The sequence below is a fragment of the Sorex fumeus genome, unplaced genomic scaffold, assembly GCF_029834395.1.
Source record: "Sorex fumeus unplaced genomic scaffold, SorFum_2.1 ptg000094l, whole genome shotgun sequence".
Classification (NCBI taxonomy): domain Eukaryota; kingdom Metazoa; phylum Chordata; class Mammalia; order Eulipotyphla; family Soricidae; genus Sorex; species Sorex fumeus.
In genome coordinates, this window is record NW_026606151.1 from 21,878,014 (window position 1) to 21,892,923 (window position 14,910).

Below are 14,910 nucleotides of genomic sequence, written 5' to 3' on the forward strand. Positions count from 1 at the left end.
CCGTTGTTCATCCATTTACTCGAGCGGGCCTGGTAATGTCTTCATCGTGAGACTTGTTGTTACTGTGCTTGACATATTGAATACGTCACAGGTAGCTTGCCAGGCTTTGCCATGCGGGCGAGATACTCTCGGTAGCTTGCCGGGCTCTCCGGGAGGGGTAAAAAAAGAAATATCCCCGTGATATTTCTATTATAATAAATACAATAAATATTTTATTAAATATTTCTATTTAATAAATAGAAATAGAAATATTTAAACTATTTCTGGCAAGCTCCCCATGACGTATTCGATATGCCAAACACAGTAACAACGAAGTCTCCAATGGAGACGTTACTGGGCCTGCTCGAGCAAATCGATGATCAACGGGAGGGCCTTTACTTTACTTTTATTTAGTAGATAAATAGAAATATCCCCGGGTAGGTTGAGTGGGTGGGAGAGGGCACTAGGTAAAGCCTTGGAGAAAGGAGAATGCTGAGAAATGGGTGTTGGAGCTCCAGTTCTGAGTCTGGCCACTCAAGAGTAGGGAGGGTCCTGGAGTCAGCAGCGGCCTGGACAGCCCATGTCTGGGCGCTGAATGGCAACAGCATCCCGAGGGCTGCTTAGGAGGTGACCGCAGTAATGCGGCCAGTGCAAGTGTAGGGGAAGAGAAATGGAAAAAGGGTGAGCAGAGGCTGAGGAAGAAGCAGAGCAGTCAGCGCCATTCTCCTCCACTGTTTATGGGAATGAAGCTGGAATGGACGAGGAAGAGAGACATGTCAACAAGGCGAGCTAGATGCAGAGAGAAAGAAGAGAAGATTTCATAGAGGGGTTTGTTTCCCTTTGGGGGAGGATAGTGAAATTCTCCTATTGACAAGGTTTGACTTAGCTTTCTGACTATCTCTCAGTGGCCCTTCACAGAACCCAGGTGGCAAACTGTAAACATAGCTGGAGCTGGCATGGAGGTTAAGGCACTTGCCTTGCATGCAGCTGACTCTGGGTCCTTCAATCCTGGGCTCCGTGTAGGGTGCCCTGAGCAGCACTGAGACTGACCTGGAAGTGTGGGGACAGGAGTAGGCCCAATGCACCAATTGGTCTGGCCTCATCTCCCCTCCCCACCCCGCAGGCCTCCAAAAGAACCCTCTCAGAATGGGATGCTGTGTCTCAAGGTGAGGAATAAGTTGGAATAAGTAGGAAGGGGAAATGAATGAGTAGGAGGGGGGAAAAGCAGGAAACTTTTAAGAATAATTTGTGCTCTTACTCATTCAGGTTGATGGAGGAGAGAGGAGTTGTTTATCCAACAGGTATTCTATACTGGGCTTCTAAATAGGTCCAAGTTTTGGAATAAAATCATTCTAGATCTAGTGAAGTAGATGCTATTATTCTGATTTCCCTTTTGATAGGCTGGGAAGCAATGAAATAAATCGTCAAAGATAACAGAACCAGTGAGTCCAGGAGGACTGTTTCCAGGATCTGGGCTTTATCTACCACATGACTTCTTTTCATCTAACCCAGACTGACTCGGTATCTGCCAGACACGTAAGAAAGATAAAGATATGTGCATTGCTGGCCTTAATTCTCATATCAACATCGCCTGGCATAGGGACCAGCAGAGTCCTAGACTATATCAGCAATTGAGGACAGGATGGAAGAACCAGGTATACTCAACTAAAACTGTCAAGAAAAATGTAATTATCTTTAGCTATTTTATTAATTTTTTTCCCTTTGCAGTGGTGGGTGAGGGAGTGCAGAGGAATTATACTTGTGTTTTATGGTGCTGGGCATTGAACTGAGAGTCCTGAGAGAGGGCAAGGCAAGTGATCGCCAGCTCCCGGCCCTTCTCCCCTTCTCCCTTTCAGTGTCCTTTAATTTTAGTTTCTGTGTTGCCAAAGAGAGCTTTCAGTGTCATTTTGAGTTGATCATTTGATTCCCAAACATTTAACTGTTGTCTATTTCCGCCATTCCTAGCAGAAAGCTTTCAAAAAATTAGGATTTGGTGCTGTGTTGCTGATTCTAGATACTCTGTGTGAAGAGAACAGAAACACTGCAGACAACATTCCTGCCTTTGGGGAACTTTCAGGTCAATGGGGGCTGGGTGGAGATAGGAAGTAGCTTTCTCCAAGATGGGCAGCACCTTCCTCCCCACATGTACCTGATAACTACATGGTGGAGAGGTGCATTGTGTCCCAGAATCCAGACTGGCGCATGAATATTCTGACCAGTAAGAGAGGGTAGCAGAGTGGTTCCACTAAGGACTGGCATAGTCTAAAACACAACTGACATCCTCTGCCTTGGACTTGTAGAGGGCTTGCTCCAGCAGGCGGGTCCAGTAACGTCTCCATTGGAGACTTTGTTGTTACTGTGTCTGGCATATTGAATACTTAGTAAAGTAATAAGAGACTAATAACCACAAGAGAGGAGAAGGGTTTCTCCTCCAGCTTCACGCACCTTGGTCACCTGGGAGATGCTTCGGAGCATCGGCTCTGATCAGGTATACCACAAAAACATAAACGGTGTGTCATTTGTGTATCACCAGCTCAGCTCCACTAAGCAATCATTGAACTGTGTTGAGTCCCACCTGATCTGCACGGTGTGGGAATCAAACCCAGGTCAGCCATATGGTTTCCTGAGCCTGCCAGGAGTAAGTCAGAACTGAGCACTGCCAGGGGTGGCCTCCAAACCAAAAACCCCTTTCTGAAAGCTTAAGCATGTTATTTATGCATTTCCTTGTGTGGCTTAACTAATTCATTAATGCAACAAATTGTTAAGTAAATTCTTGAATATATTAATTTACATGCATCCGTTTCATTTTTAGTTAAATCAGTATTCAAAATTTTCATCATTCTGATTTCATAATATATTCTGCAGCTCAGCTTGTTCTATCGTAATTCACTTTTTCTTTCTTTGATAACCTTTTTGTTTTCCTGGAATTAAAAATTGCCACCTGTGTCTTTACTTGTTTTCTAAAACATTTCTTCTTAAATCAGCACCGGCTTTGGACACTATTTTTTTTAAATTTTGTATTTATTGAATCACCTGGAGAACTGGACACTATTTTATGACTATTTTATGGTCAGACAGAAGACAAGATGTCAGTTCCATTTTCTTCCTTGGAAATAGTCTTTCTACAGGTTTTTTTTTTTTTTTGTTGCTGTTGTTGTTCCATTTTAAACTGATTGAGGTAGAGAGGAAATTTCTCTTTGTACCCTGGGTTCTTCTCAGGGTGATTAAGCAATCAAATTAACATATGATAGACTAGTAGTGGGGAAAAAAACCCAAATTTTATTACATCCATAAGGGAATCTGCAAGGATGGGATCTAGTTCCAGTTCTAATTCATTCTGAATTAGGGAGTGGGAAAGGGGACCTGGGCCTTTAAGGAGAGAAGAGGCTGATATCTCATCAACTGATGAGAAAAAGACCCCTTGGCACATATCAAGCCGACCGACAGCGGAGGAGCAGGAGCTGCCAGGGGTTGCCAGGTCTGGGCAACACGCAAGTTCCCGGAATTGCACGCAGGATGCCCTTGAGAGGGTCAGAGTCTCACTTTGTAACTGCAGAACACAGAGCTCCCAGTGTGCTTGTGTCCTTGAGATCCTCTCGACCTTGCTCTGCATGTGTGTTTGAGAATTTCTGCATCTGTACTTTCCTGCCACCTGCCTGCAAACGCCCCTTCTCCCCATCAGAGACCCTTAAAAGTTATTTCTTATAAACCTTTAGTTTATGTTATTTCTCTTTATTTTATTTTTTTATTTTTTGCTTTTTGGGTCACACCCAGCGACACACAGGGGTTACTCCTGGCTCTGCGTTCAGGAATTACCCCTGGCATTGCTCAGGGAACTACATGGGATGCTGGGAATCGAACCCGCGTCCAAGGCAATCGCCCTACCGGCTGTGCTATTGCTCCAGCCCCTATAAGTTATTTCTTATAAAAACGTAGTTCAAGGCCATACTCCCAATTTTTATTCTTTTAGGTAATTGAGTTGTAATAATTTTTGTTTTGGGGCCACAGCTGGCAGTGCTCAGGGATCACCTCTGGTGGTGCTCAGGGAACTGAACCCAATCAGCTGAGTGCAAGGCAAATGCCCCAACTGCTCTCCTATCCCTTCGGTCCCAGGGAGTGATAAGATTTGTCTGTGAGCTTTCAGGGCCTCTGCTGGTCTCTGTTCATAATTATCCTCTTGCCAAAGGGACAGATTTTAGCGAGACCCATTTGTCACTTCTTGGGGAAAAGTCCCTTTGCCCATAGGTCTGCAGCTCAGCTTAATTCTACACATTCTAAATTAACTAGTTTAATAAAGTACATCTTAGTTTCATTCTGTTGGGGGGAATCATTTCTCTCAAGCGTCCTGAGAAAGGGGACACACAACCTGAAAACCATTTTTTGTGATTTGGGCTGCACCTGATGCTGTTCGAGGGATTGAGCTCTGCATGCAGGAATCAGTGCTGGTGGTGCTGGGAGATCATATGGGATGCCAGGGATGATGATAGGCAAATGCCCCACCCACTGTACTTTTGCTCTGGCCCCAAGTGCTATATTAAAAAAAAAAAAAAAACAAAGATCAAAGTTTGTAAGTCTACAACTGTACATCATGATATTTCACTCATAAAAAATCCAAAGATTAAAAAAATAATATAATGGGGAGAAGGGGGGTGGGAGGGATACTGGGACTGGTGGTGGTGGAGAATGGGCACTGGTGGAGGGATGGGTATTCGATCATTGTATAACTGAAACCCAAGCACAAAAATTTGTAAGTCTACAACTGTACCTCATGGTGTTTCACTAATAAAAATTTAAGGGAAAAATAATAATATAAGTAAATATTTAATAAAACAAATAAAATATAAAATAATTTAAAAGATGAAGATTTAAGATCTTCAGTTGTGGAATATAATCTTGGATTTTGTTTGTGTCTCCTTTTTTTTTGCTCTTTTGGGTCAAACCCAGCAATGCTCAGGGGTTACTCCTGGCCCCGCACTCCGCCCTATCTGCAGTGCTATTGCTCTGGCCCCTTGTGTCTCCTTCTTGCCTTTAAATTTCTTGAAGCCTGAGTAGGTAACGTGATGACTCTTTTCACTACATACCATTTGACCTCATCCTTGGTTTCTTATTTTCCGTCCTCACTATTAAAGGACACTTGTACAATTTCATTTTGAAACTTAAAAAATAGTCTGGCATCCCAGTATTAATTTTAAAAACTCGTTCTCACTTCTTTCACGGATGCAGTTTATCTCCTGTTATTTGGCAGAGGATTAAATTATTTACACATACAATTAAAAATCCTGGCTTTGTGCCTGTTAGGTGTGTCCCCCCCCTCCCCCGCCTCCCCATCTGTGCTAGGCCTGTCGTTAGGGTGACACTGTTTCACCAACTCTGATGCTCTTTGGTGGCCTTTCATATTTGAAACACAGAACTTACACCTGATTGTAGAAGTTTCATGGGGTCGCATTCACCTGCAGTAATTCTGGAGTCGTTTCATTAAGGGGCCTTCAGACATCAGCGTGGGGCTTCACCTCTGAGACCCGTGGCCACCGACTGCAACCTCCTCGGGTCCAGCGAGGACCAACCTGTGGGTCAGTTCTGGGAGTCTAGGGGATGTGGGGGGACGGGAGCGCGGACGCCCCGCTCCCTGCCCGGGTTTCTCAGTCTTGCTTTCCCGCCGTTTCATCTTCTCGAGTGGCCGCGGCTGCAACTCAAGGGCGCATCCGGGTCACCTGGTCCCTGGGGTGTAAACCGCCTCCTCCTCCCCACCCCCTTGGGTCTACCCTGGCTCACTCCATCCCCTCTGGGCAGCGGACGATCCGGTCGCTGGCCAGGCAGCTTCTCCGCGGCGGCATCCGCAGCCTCTGTTCTTTCTCGTCCCGGATCAATGAGTTTTTACCTTGGCAGAGTCCAGAATGGGGTCCCCGCGCATCCCCGAGCTTGGGTGCCCGGGAGGGGTGCAGGGAGGGGTCGAGAGAGGCCAGAAACGGTGCCTGGTCCGGGGAAAAGCTTCTGGATCCCAATGGGGGGGGAAAAAAGAAAAGAAAAGAAAAGAAAAGAGAAGAGAAGAGAAGAAAAGAAAAGAAAAGAAAAGAAAAGAAAAGAAAAGAAAAGAAAAGAAAAAGAAGGGGCAGTTTATTCGTAAAGGGTCTCGGGCCGGGTGTCGGAATAAAAGGGAAGTCGAGGCTCCGTTGCGGAGGCGAGTTCAGCAGCAGAGACGACTAAGACGGTTTAGACGCACACGTTTTCCGGGTGTCAGGATGGCCGAGTGGTCTAAGGCGCCAGACTCAAGCTCCGCTTCCCCAGCCCGGGGATTCTGGTCTCCGAATGGAGGCGTGGGTTCGAATCCCACTTCTGACACATGTTTTTCTTGTCCACCGGGAATGACGGTTGTTGGTGAGCTCTGGCTTTTACTTTTGTTACTTTTGCTTTTGCTTTTCGTTTGCTGCTCCTCCCCACCTTCTGCCCGGGCGCCCTGACCGTCCGCTACAGGCGTGTTTACCGCAGGCCCAGCGCTCAGCGTGGCCTTGGAGGGGTTAAAAATCCGGCTGCTGGGAACCGGGCCAAGGCCACGGCTTGAGCACAGGCTTCCCCGCCGCGCGCGGCTCAGCAGGACCGTGGTCTCCGCGTCCGTGCTCACTGCTCCAGCACAATGAAAAGCAAATTGCAGGGTTGGACGCCGTTGGGTTCCCTTGCCCTGGGCAGCAGCAAAAGTGTGAGGGGCCGTGTGCAATAAAGGTTCCACCGAGATTTGAACTCGGATCGCTGGATTCAGAGTCCAGAGTGCTAACCATTACACCATGGAACCACCCTTGGTTTGACTTGCGCACTGGTCCCTCTGATACTACTTAAAATTAAAACTCTTCTTGCACAGTCCACGTCGCCTAAAACTTTTCCCACTCGCCCCAGAAAGAAAAAAGATCTGTGCATTGAGTTTGAAGGCGAAGGACGAGTTTGATCGGCGTGGAGCGGGTGTGGGGGGCTTCCTCGGAGTCCCCAACCTGCGCTCCCTGGAGGGCCCCTGCAGCCTGCGCTCCCTGGAGGGCCCCGGGGGACCAGACCCTGCCCCGAAATGACCTCTGACTCTTTGGCTTCCGCTTTCCCTCGCTGCCCCTGCCCAGGGCTAAGGGGCTGCAGACTCGCCTTGCAAACGGGAGCCTTTTGCACATCCCCGGAAACCCCCCAGACTCCTGGAGAGCAGCCTGGAGCCCTCGTGGGGCTTATTCCTCAGCTTTCCCCGGGCTGGGAAGTGAAAATCTACCTCCCCGCCCCGAGATGGAGAAAGGGAGGGACCCCCACAAGGAGGTCTCTGGAGTGGTTGCTGGTTGCATGGGAATGAGACGGTGATGAGTGAGAAGAAGGAGCAAGGGCATGCATGGATGTTCAGGGGTCCAGCCCCGCGCTAGCCCCTAGGCCTCCTCTGACAAGTCTAAAGGAAGGACTGGGGCATCATTTCACCTTTTGGCCTGGCCAGGTTCCAGCGCCCAGATGAACAGTCCATAGTCACACAGACAGGTCCCCGGGAGTGGAAGACCGGGAGAGAGGGTGTCACTCGTGCAGCGCTCAGCCACTTATTTTTCTCAACCTTAACTTTATTATGACGCCACCTAGTCACTGTAAGAGCCACAGATAATGAAGAGGCCACACATTGTACTGAGTTTGGAAGAAACGCGCAAGGGGGAATAACTTCTTCAGTTAAACTGTGAGTTTTGGACATTTTTAAATTTTTCAATGATTTTTTAAAATTGCATAACCCTGCCACTGTTACAGCAAGTGTCACTCTGAGCACAGTGTTACTTTTTGCCACACTTGGCACCGCTGCCCCTTGGTCGCTTCTGCTTTGTGCCCTTCCTCCCCAATCCCCCTTTGCCCCACTTGGTAAGCTCAGTTGTGATCCGAGTCTGGGGGGTGTCTGGCCATCCGCCACCCGCACACCTACCCTTAATGCGCCCGGTGATAGCCCCCCAAGGCTGAGTTGCTCAGGAAACCCTGAAACATTTTCTTTCATCCTTTTGCTGTGTCTCCAATCAACCAAGATGCCTATGACCAAATAGCTGCTCAATGCTTAAAACTGAATTGGAAGCATCTTTGGGAGATGAGGAAATTCAGAGCTAATTGCTGAGATAATTCTCCTGTGTCTCTTTCCACACACATGAACTCTCCACTTTCTTTCCTCCCCCCTACAGTCTTAAAAACTGATTTAAGGCATCTCAGAGCTTGGTGAACAATGGACCGAATCTTTCTTCCTTGGCACAGGATCTTTTTTTTTTTTTTAATTTCATGAGCTACAGTTTATTTTTTAAGGCAAAAGGAAACTGTCCGCTGAGTGATAATCAAAACCTCAAAGGCTCACAGTTCAACAGTAGCTATAAACTGCTCTCTGGGAGGAGACAAAGTGGAAGGGAACTAGGTGACTTTCTTCCAATTTAGGACATGCAATCTCAGGAAAGAACAGCACCTAGAAAACAGGGAAGGTGGTCGTGTTGCTTCAGTTTTTCTTGGGTTTAGACTCAGAAGACATTTTTTCGCTGTAGGAAGAAAAAAATAAAAGGTTTACCCTGGCAGCGGTGGGATTCGAACCCACGCCCCCGAAGAGACTGGAGCCTTAATCCAGCGCCTTAGACCGCTCGGCCACGCTACCTCGTGCGGGACGCCGCTTCCCTGCACTTCCTCCAGCCTGAACCCGGCACGTCTGGGTCCTCCCGCCCCTCCCGCCCGGGCCTCGTCGCCCCGCGCCCTCCCCGCCCCTCCCAGCGCTAACTGGGACCGGGTCTCGTCCGGCCCCTGCATCCCGCTTACTTAGGATCCCAGGTTGACCCTGAAACGGGGTCCTGGGACTCCCGGAAGCGAAGGAGTCGAGCGAGCGAGCCTTGGCGTGCGGGCCCGGCTGGGGGCGACTGTCCCCTCCAGGTCCAGACGCTGCCATGTCTCCGCCAAAAGACCGCGGGGCCGCAGGGCTGCCCCTCGGCCTCCCCTGCCGGGGCTCCTCGTCTCTGCTTGCGTATCTGAGCCGCGAATTCGATCTCAGTGCCGCCTTATTTGGAACCATTCGGAGGCGAAGACGTCAAGGCGGGCTTGCTTGGTGTGAGGTTGATAGATGCTCTGCGCCAGGGGGAGGGACAGTTGCCTCCTTAGCGCAGTAGGCAGCGCGTCAGTCTCATAATCTGAAGGTCCTGAGTTCGAACCTCAGAGGGGGCAGCAAAGTTTTTCTCTCCTGGCTCAATAAAATGAACCATGCTAGTGCAAATGACAAATCCTTATTCCGTGCATCTCACTCGGAAGGCGCAAACTATTGTTTTCTTTTTCTTTTCTTTTTTTAAAAATGTAAACCAGGAAGTATGGGACTGAGGGAAGAGAAAAAAAACACATTCAAGGGAGAACGGAGGAGTACGCTTATTAAAAAGTGGGAGATGCTGGCCAAGAAAGGGATGCTCCTCTCAACTTCATTGTTCCCCAAGGCACTACTAGACACAGATGAAAGAACATGTTAACTAGTTGACACATGGGTGCACACGTGCCCCTAGATTTCATTTCATTTCATTTCATCATCCTGTTAATCGTCGATTGCCTCGAGCAGGCCCCAGTAACGTCTCTTTCATCCTAGCCCTGAGATTATATTCACGGCTCTTTAGGAGAATGAGACCCATCATTGTTACTGGTATTTGGCATATTTGGTAGGCCACGGGGAGTTTGCCAGACTCTGCCCTGTGGGCAGGCTACATTCGATAGCCTGCAAGTTTGTCCAAAGTAGGAATGAGATAATAAGATAATAATAGGTTTCGGGATCTGGATTTTATAGTCTCTGAGTCTTGGCCGCTGATGGGATTACACGGCGCCAGGGGGCCAGGTGGTGGGTGTGACCCCCGCCTACTGGAATTTGGAGGATCTGGGTGGAAGATGCTCGACTCCAAATCGAGTAGGCTTGGAGGTCTCGGCCCCGGAACCCGCGTGGCTTTGTCCCTCTGCCAGTACCTTCACGTGTGCGGAGAGTGGTCTCAGCATGGTGGTGGCTGGTCCTGGAGGTCTTCGGCTGCCGTAGCCCTGGTCGGGGCGGGGAGGAAAGCTCAACCCGCTCCCCTCCAAGGGACTCCGGGAAGGAACACCCAAGCGCGGGGGCAGAGACTAGATTTCAAAGGTCACTAATCAAAACAAGGCCGTGAAGCAAGACTGTCACTCACCGGTCCTCTAGGAGACCAGCAAGGCCTTGTCCAGCATCCACAGCAGAGCGGTCCCTAAATGCAATTGACAAGCGCTCTGGGCCTCTGCTGAACTAGAACAAAGTTATCTCAGCGGGCGCTTCTAAGAGGTGGAAACTATGTATCTTACAGAGGAAGGTGAATCCGTCTAATGACCTTTCTCGCGTCAATGTATCACTTTCCAGTGACGAATCCAATTACGGCAAAAGAAAACAGTTTCCCTTTGTTCTTTTTTTTGGAACTTCAATTTTTCCAATTGGTACGAAGACAACATCAAAATAAAAAAAAAATAAAAAGAGAGAAAAGAATTTGGATAATGGTAGTGGAGGGAAAAACTGAAAAAGATCTTTTTAAACTTGTTTTTTAACTGACAGAGAACTGCGAAGTAGTCGTTGTGAAAATCCTTAGAGGGGAAAGTGAGCTGGAGCTGCCAGACAACAGAGTCGCACAGAAATCCTCTTCCTCCCGAAGACCTCTTAAAAGAGGGAACATGAAGCCGAAAATAATGCAATTAGCCTCCCTCCTAGTAGCTGTCTCTCTTCCACGTCCTTGGGGAGGGCTGGTTCCCTTGTAAGAGGAGTGGGCAGAGAGGACCCCCAGCAGGGAAAGATGCTTCCTGGGGCGACGATGGAGAGAAGCAAGTCTCTGGGCCCAAGAACCCTCCACTGGAGGAAGAAATGCGTAGCTTGGAGTCGGAACCAAGAATGAAGATACGAACCATTACAAAGAACAAAGACAAGTGGTTTTCCCTGTCCTTATTTGTGTGTCTTTTCTATTTGGTGAGACAGTGATGACCCTCCCTAGAATTCTCCTAGTTTTCCCCAAAACAAGTTATCCCAGAAACCACTGTGTGACTCCCTCTAACTTTGAGGGGGGCAATGACCTTCCTCCATCCTTCCTATTGGAGAAGTGTTTTCGCAAGGGAACAGGAAGTATCTAATCAGGGCAAACAAACCTTGGCCTTGTATTACAAAACCCTGACTACTAAAGCGAGGGACAGGAAAGGGCTGGAGCAGGGGAATGGACAGGCCGACTAGAGAGGTATAGAAACTTGGGGTGGGGGTCACAGGCACTTTGGTGGTAGTGGGGTGCAGTGACTATACAGCAGTACCGTAAACACTGAAACTATTGCGACCTTGTTACCGAAACGATAATTAAAAAGCCTTCTCTATGTCTACAGTAGGTAATACTTTATAAATAAAAGTTCATAAACTTCAACATTGTTGTAACTGTTAACTAAACTGCAACAAAAGTTAAATTTAGAAAATTGTCCTTATATTTGTAGTAGGTAAACTCGAATAGTTAGTCCGAGGCTCTGAAAGAAAAAGAAAACCCGGTCTGCCGAAACCCGGGATCGAACCAGGGACCTTTAGATCTTCAGTCTAACGCTCTCCCAACTGAGCTATTTCGGCTCCGCCCCTGCAACCTTCGCGTAATATGTGGTGACCGTACTGGGTGTTTCCCACCCTTTTTTCCCTCTCAATCCCCTGGGTCCCTCCCATCCCCCCAGCCGGCTTCCTAGACAGGCACACTTTACCGTTTGATTATTGTAGTTTGGACGCTACGCTTAAGTGTACTGTTGACTCCGTGCCTTGGATACCGTATGTGTATATGATGTGTCCAAGGCCCTCTTAACACCCCATCTGCCTCTTCCCGTTCAATTTCTTTCCTCTGCTCTTATTTCTGTAATCTAGGGCCAAGGATTGGTCCCCTTTGGTACTTTGCATTTCTTTGTTCCAAGGCCAGTTTTTGACAAATCCTGCAGCTAAAGGTCGGTGATTGCATCCCAGAACATTTCTCAAGTAGGGCATCTCTGGGAAACTGGCTTCAAATGCTTAAAGTCAGTTGGAGGGGAAGGGGAATCAATGTAGTCCTGGAAGCGAAGATCACACCAGAGCTCTTCGTTGGACGTCCAGGAGTCTGGGATTCCAGATCTCACCTTCGGCTTACTGACCCAACCAAGCCAACAAATTGAACTAAAATTCTTCTGGACCCTGGACTGAAATAAACCAGCGAGACCCCGCAGTCCTCCTCCTGCCCAGAGAGTACCCACTGAGCGGATCGTAAGCTAGAGGGGCCACCTAGAACCAGGAAGAAAACTCTTCCAGCATCCGGCTTCGCTTCCGGTGCTCAGTCGGTTTGGCAGGTGCAGTTCATCCCTACCTGGCACTGCCAGAGGTCGCCCTTGGGCCTGATTTTTCTCGGAATGTGAACTTGACCCCCAGCTCATAAAGTGATTTCTTTTCCTTCTTTCTTTTCTTTTATTTCCTTTTTTTTTTTTAACCCACTGCAGTCTTTAGGGCCCTTATTTTATTCTATCTTTCTTTAATTAATAAATATTTTATTTATTTGACTCTATAGTTTGAACAGGTGTCATACATTCTCTGGATTCTCAGACTTCATATTTTTTTTTTTTTTTTTTGTACAGCGATTTTTTGATGCGCGTTGGCCTTCCTGCAGTTTCTGAGCGCGAGGACGCTCCACCCTTTGTTTTTTCTGCTGCCCAGTTGAGTGCCCAGGTGTGCGGCAGGCGCTCGGGCCATACCTGTGGAAGGAGTGAACAGACTCGTGGTGCCCGCCTGCGTCCAGTCACCCGGTCTCAGTGTATTTCTTCATGTATCCCTTTCCCTTCTCTTAGTTGGTCTTGCAGAATGCATACACGACAGAAGCAGAAGATTGATGCCCGGGTTATCACCTTTGAATGATGCAGGTGATCAAGGCTTGGACCAGTGAGAGCCAGTCGGCCGGTGGGCTGGCTCTTTATCCCTGAGGATTAGCGCTGTCACACAGTAGTACTCCATGACTAAGCCACCTTCTCTGCCTCCCTCTAGGGTCCATGTGATGCGGAAGATCGGATCCAGAGAATGAGCTGGTATTCCAAAATCACCCCTACCCCACAATTCTGGGGTGGGGGAGTTGGAGGTAGCATGCTCCCTGGTTTCAAGCTGTATTACAAAGCAGTGGTAATCAAAATAGCATGGTACTGAAATTAAGGCAGAAATATGAATCAATGGGACAGAACAGACCAGAAATGAAGGTACACATAAATAGCTAATTTATACTAAAAGATGACAGAACATAAAGTGGAAAGTCTCTTCAATAAATGATGTTAGGAAAACTGGACAGCCAAGACAAAGAAATTAATCTATCTTACAACAAAGTTTAACCTACAATATGTCCAAGATACAAGAATATAAGAATAGAAGTAGAATAATAGAATCAAATCATGAAAGGGAGAAGAAAACAGGTGATAAGCTCTCAGATGTTTGCTTTCCTGATGTCTTTATGAATATGTGGGCAATGACAAGGGAAATGAAACAAAAGTAACCAAATATGGGAAAAGTATTTTCCAGTCATATGCTAGACAAAAGGTTAATAAATATCCAAATATATAAAGAAGTCAAGTATTAGTTGGGAACCAAAATATTCAAAAGAACCCATTTTAAAAATTGATACGGGATATGAATAGATGCTTCTCCAAAGAAGACAAATGAACAAAGGGGCTCATAAAAAATTCTCAGCATTTTATTTATTTATTTGTTTATGGTACCAGGGATCAAACCATAACCTCATACACACAGCTGGGCCACATACCTGATCCCCTGGGTTTTGATTCTCTCTCTCTCTCTCTCTCTCTCTCTCTCTCTCTCTCTCTCTCTCTCTCTCTTTCTGTGTGTGTGTCTGTCTGCCTGTCTCTCCTCTCTCATGGGGGTGGGGGACATATATATTATATATAATAAATGGAGAAAGGGGAAGCTTCATAAACAGTTGGTAGAATGCAAATAAATAAGCCGTAACGGAAAGCAGAGGGAGACTCCTTAAGAACTACAGAATAGGGGTGGGAGTGATAGGGTAGCTGGTATGGTATTTGCCTTGCATGCAGCTGACCCAGGTTTGATCCCCAGTACCACATATGGACCCTGAGCATCACCAGGAGAGATCCCTTAGGGCAGAGCCAGGAGTAATCCCTGAGCACCAGGTCTGCCCACCCCCCCCCCCCCCCAAAAAAAAGAATAGACTTATCATCCAACTCAACGATTTCACTTCTATGCATTAACTTGAAGAATATGAAGCAACTATGCAGCGACTTACATGAGATAGCCTCATGTTCTTCATTTGGAACTGAAGTGAGTGCCTAGCGCCAGATGGGTGGCTAAGAATGTGACATAGAGACGCAAAGGAACACCAGTCAGCTATGCAGAGATGGGATCCTGCCATCTGCAACAGGTTGGATAGTCCTACTAGGAATGATGCTAAATGACATAGACATTGAAAGAAAACTACTGTCTGATTTCACACATGTAGAAAATAAACCAGAGTAACGAACAGTTACTGCCCCTGTGCCTGGCTGTCCTCGCAGGTGCCCCTTGGAGGGGGGCAGGTTGAGTTTCCCTCCCTGCCCCGAGCAGAGCTCTGGCAGCCGAAGACCTCCAGAATCAGCCACCACCATGCTGAGACCACTCTCCACATGCATGAAGGAAGGTACCGGCAGAGAAACAAAGGCATGTGGGTCCCGGGGCTGAGATCTCCAAGCCTGCTGAGATCAGGGCTGAGCATCCTCCACCCAGATCCTCCATCTTCCAGTAGCCAGGGGTCACACCTACCAACTGCCCCCTCCCCTGCACCGTGTAATCCCATCAACGGCCATGACCCGGAGACTATAAAACACAGCTCCTGGAAGCGTGTGGCTGCATTAGCAGCCACGCAACATCTTATCTCTTTCTTACTTTGGACAACCTGGCAGGTTACCGAATGT

The 14,910-nt window shown here is 47.7% G+C and overlaps 5 non-coding genes across 5 annotated transcripts; 2 read left to right on the plus strand and 3 right to left on the minus strand.

The window, feature by feature from the left end:
- Nucleotides 1-6,212: 6,212 nt before the first annotated feature.
- Nucleotides 6,213-6,318, plus strand: TRNAL-CAA (transfer RNA leucine (anticodon CAA)). Its single transcript has 2 exons — nucleotides 6,213-6,250; nucleotides 6,273-6,318. It is a non-coding gene; the product is annotated as a tRNA-Leu (tRNA).
- A 376-nt stretch (nucleotides 6,319-6,694) lies between these two features.
- On the minus strand, nucleotides 6,695-6,766 carry TRNAQ-CUG (transfer RNA glutamine (anticodon CUG)). The gene has a single exon. It is a non-coding gene; the product is annotated as a tRNA-Gln (tRNA).
- Nucleotides 6,767-8,517: 1,751 nt separating this feature from the next.
- TRNAL-AAG (transfer RNA leucine (anticodon AAG)) lies at nucleotides 8,518-8,599 on the minus strand. The gene has a single exon. It is a non-coding gene; the product is annotated as a tRNA-Leu (tRNA).
- A 484-nt stretch (nucleotides 8,600-9,083) lies between these two features.
- On the plus strand, nucleotides 9,084-9,156 carry TRNAM-CAU (transfer RNA methionine (anticodon CAU)). Its single transcript has one exon. It is a non-coding gene; the product is annotated as a tRNA-Met (tRNA).
- A 2,337-nt stretch (nucleotides 9,157-11,493) lies between these two features.
- TRNAF-GAA (transfer RNA phenylalanine (anticodon GAA)) lies at nucleotides 11,494-11,566 on the minus strand. Its single transcript has one exon. It is a non-coding gene; the product is annotated as a tRNA-Phe (tRNA).
- Between the last annotated feature and the right edge of the window lie 3,344 nt (nucleotides 11,567-14,910).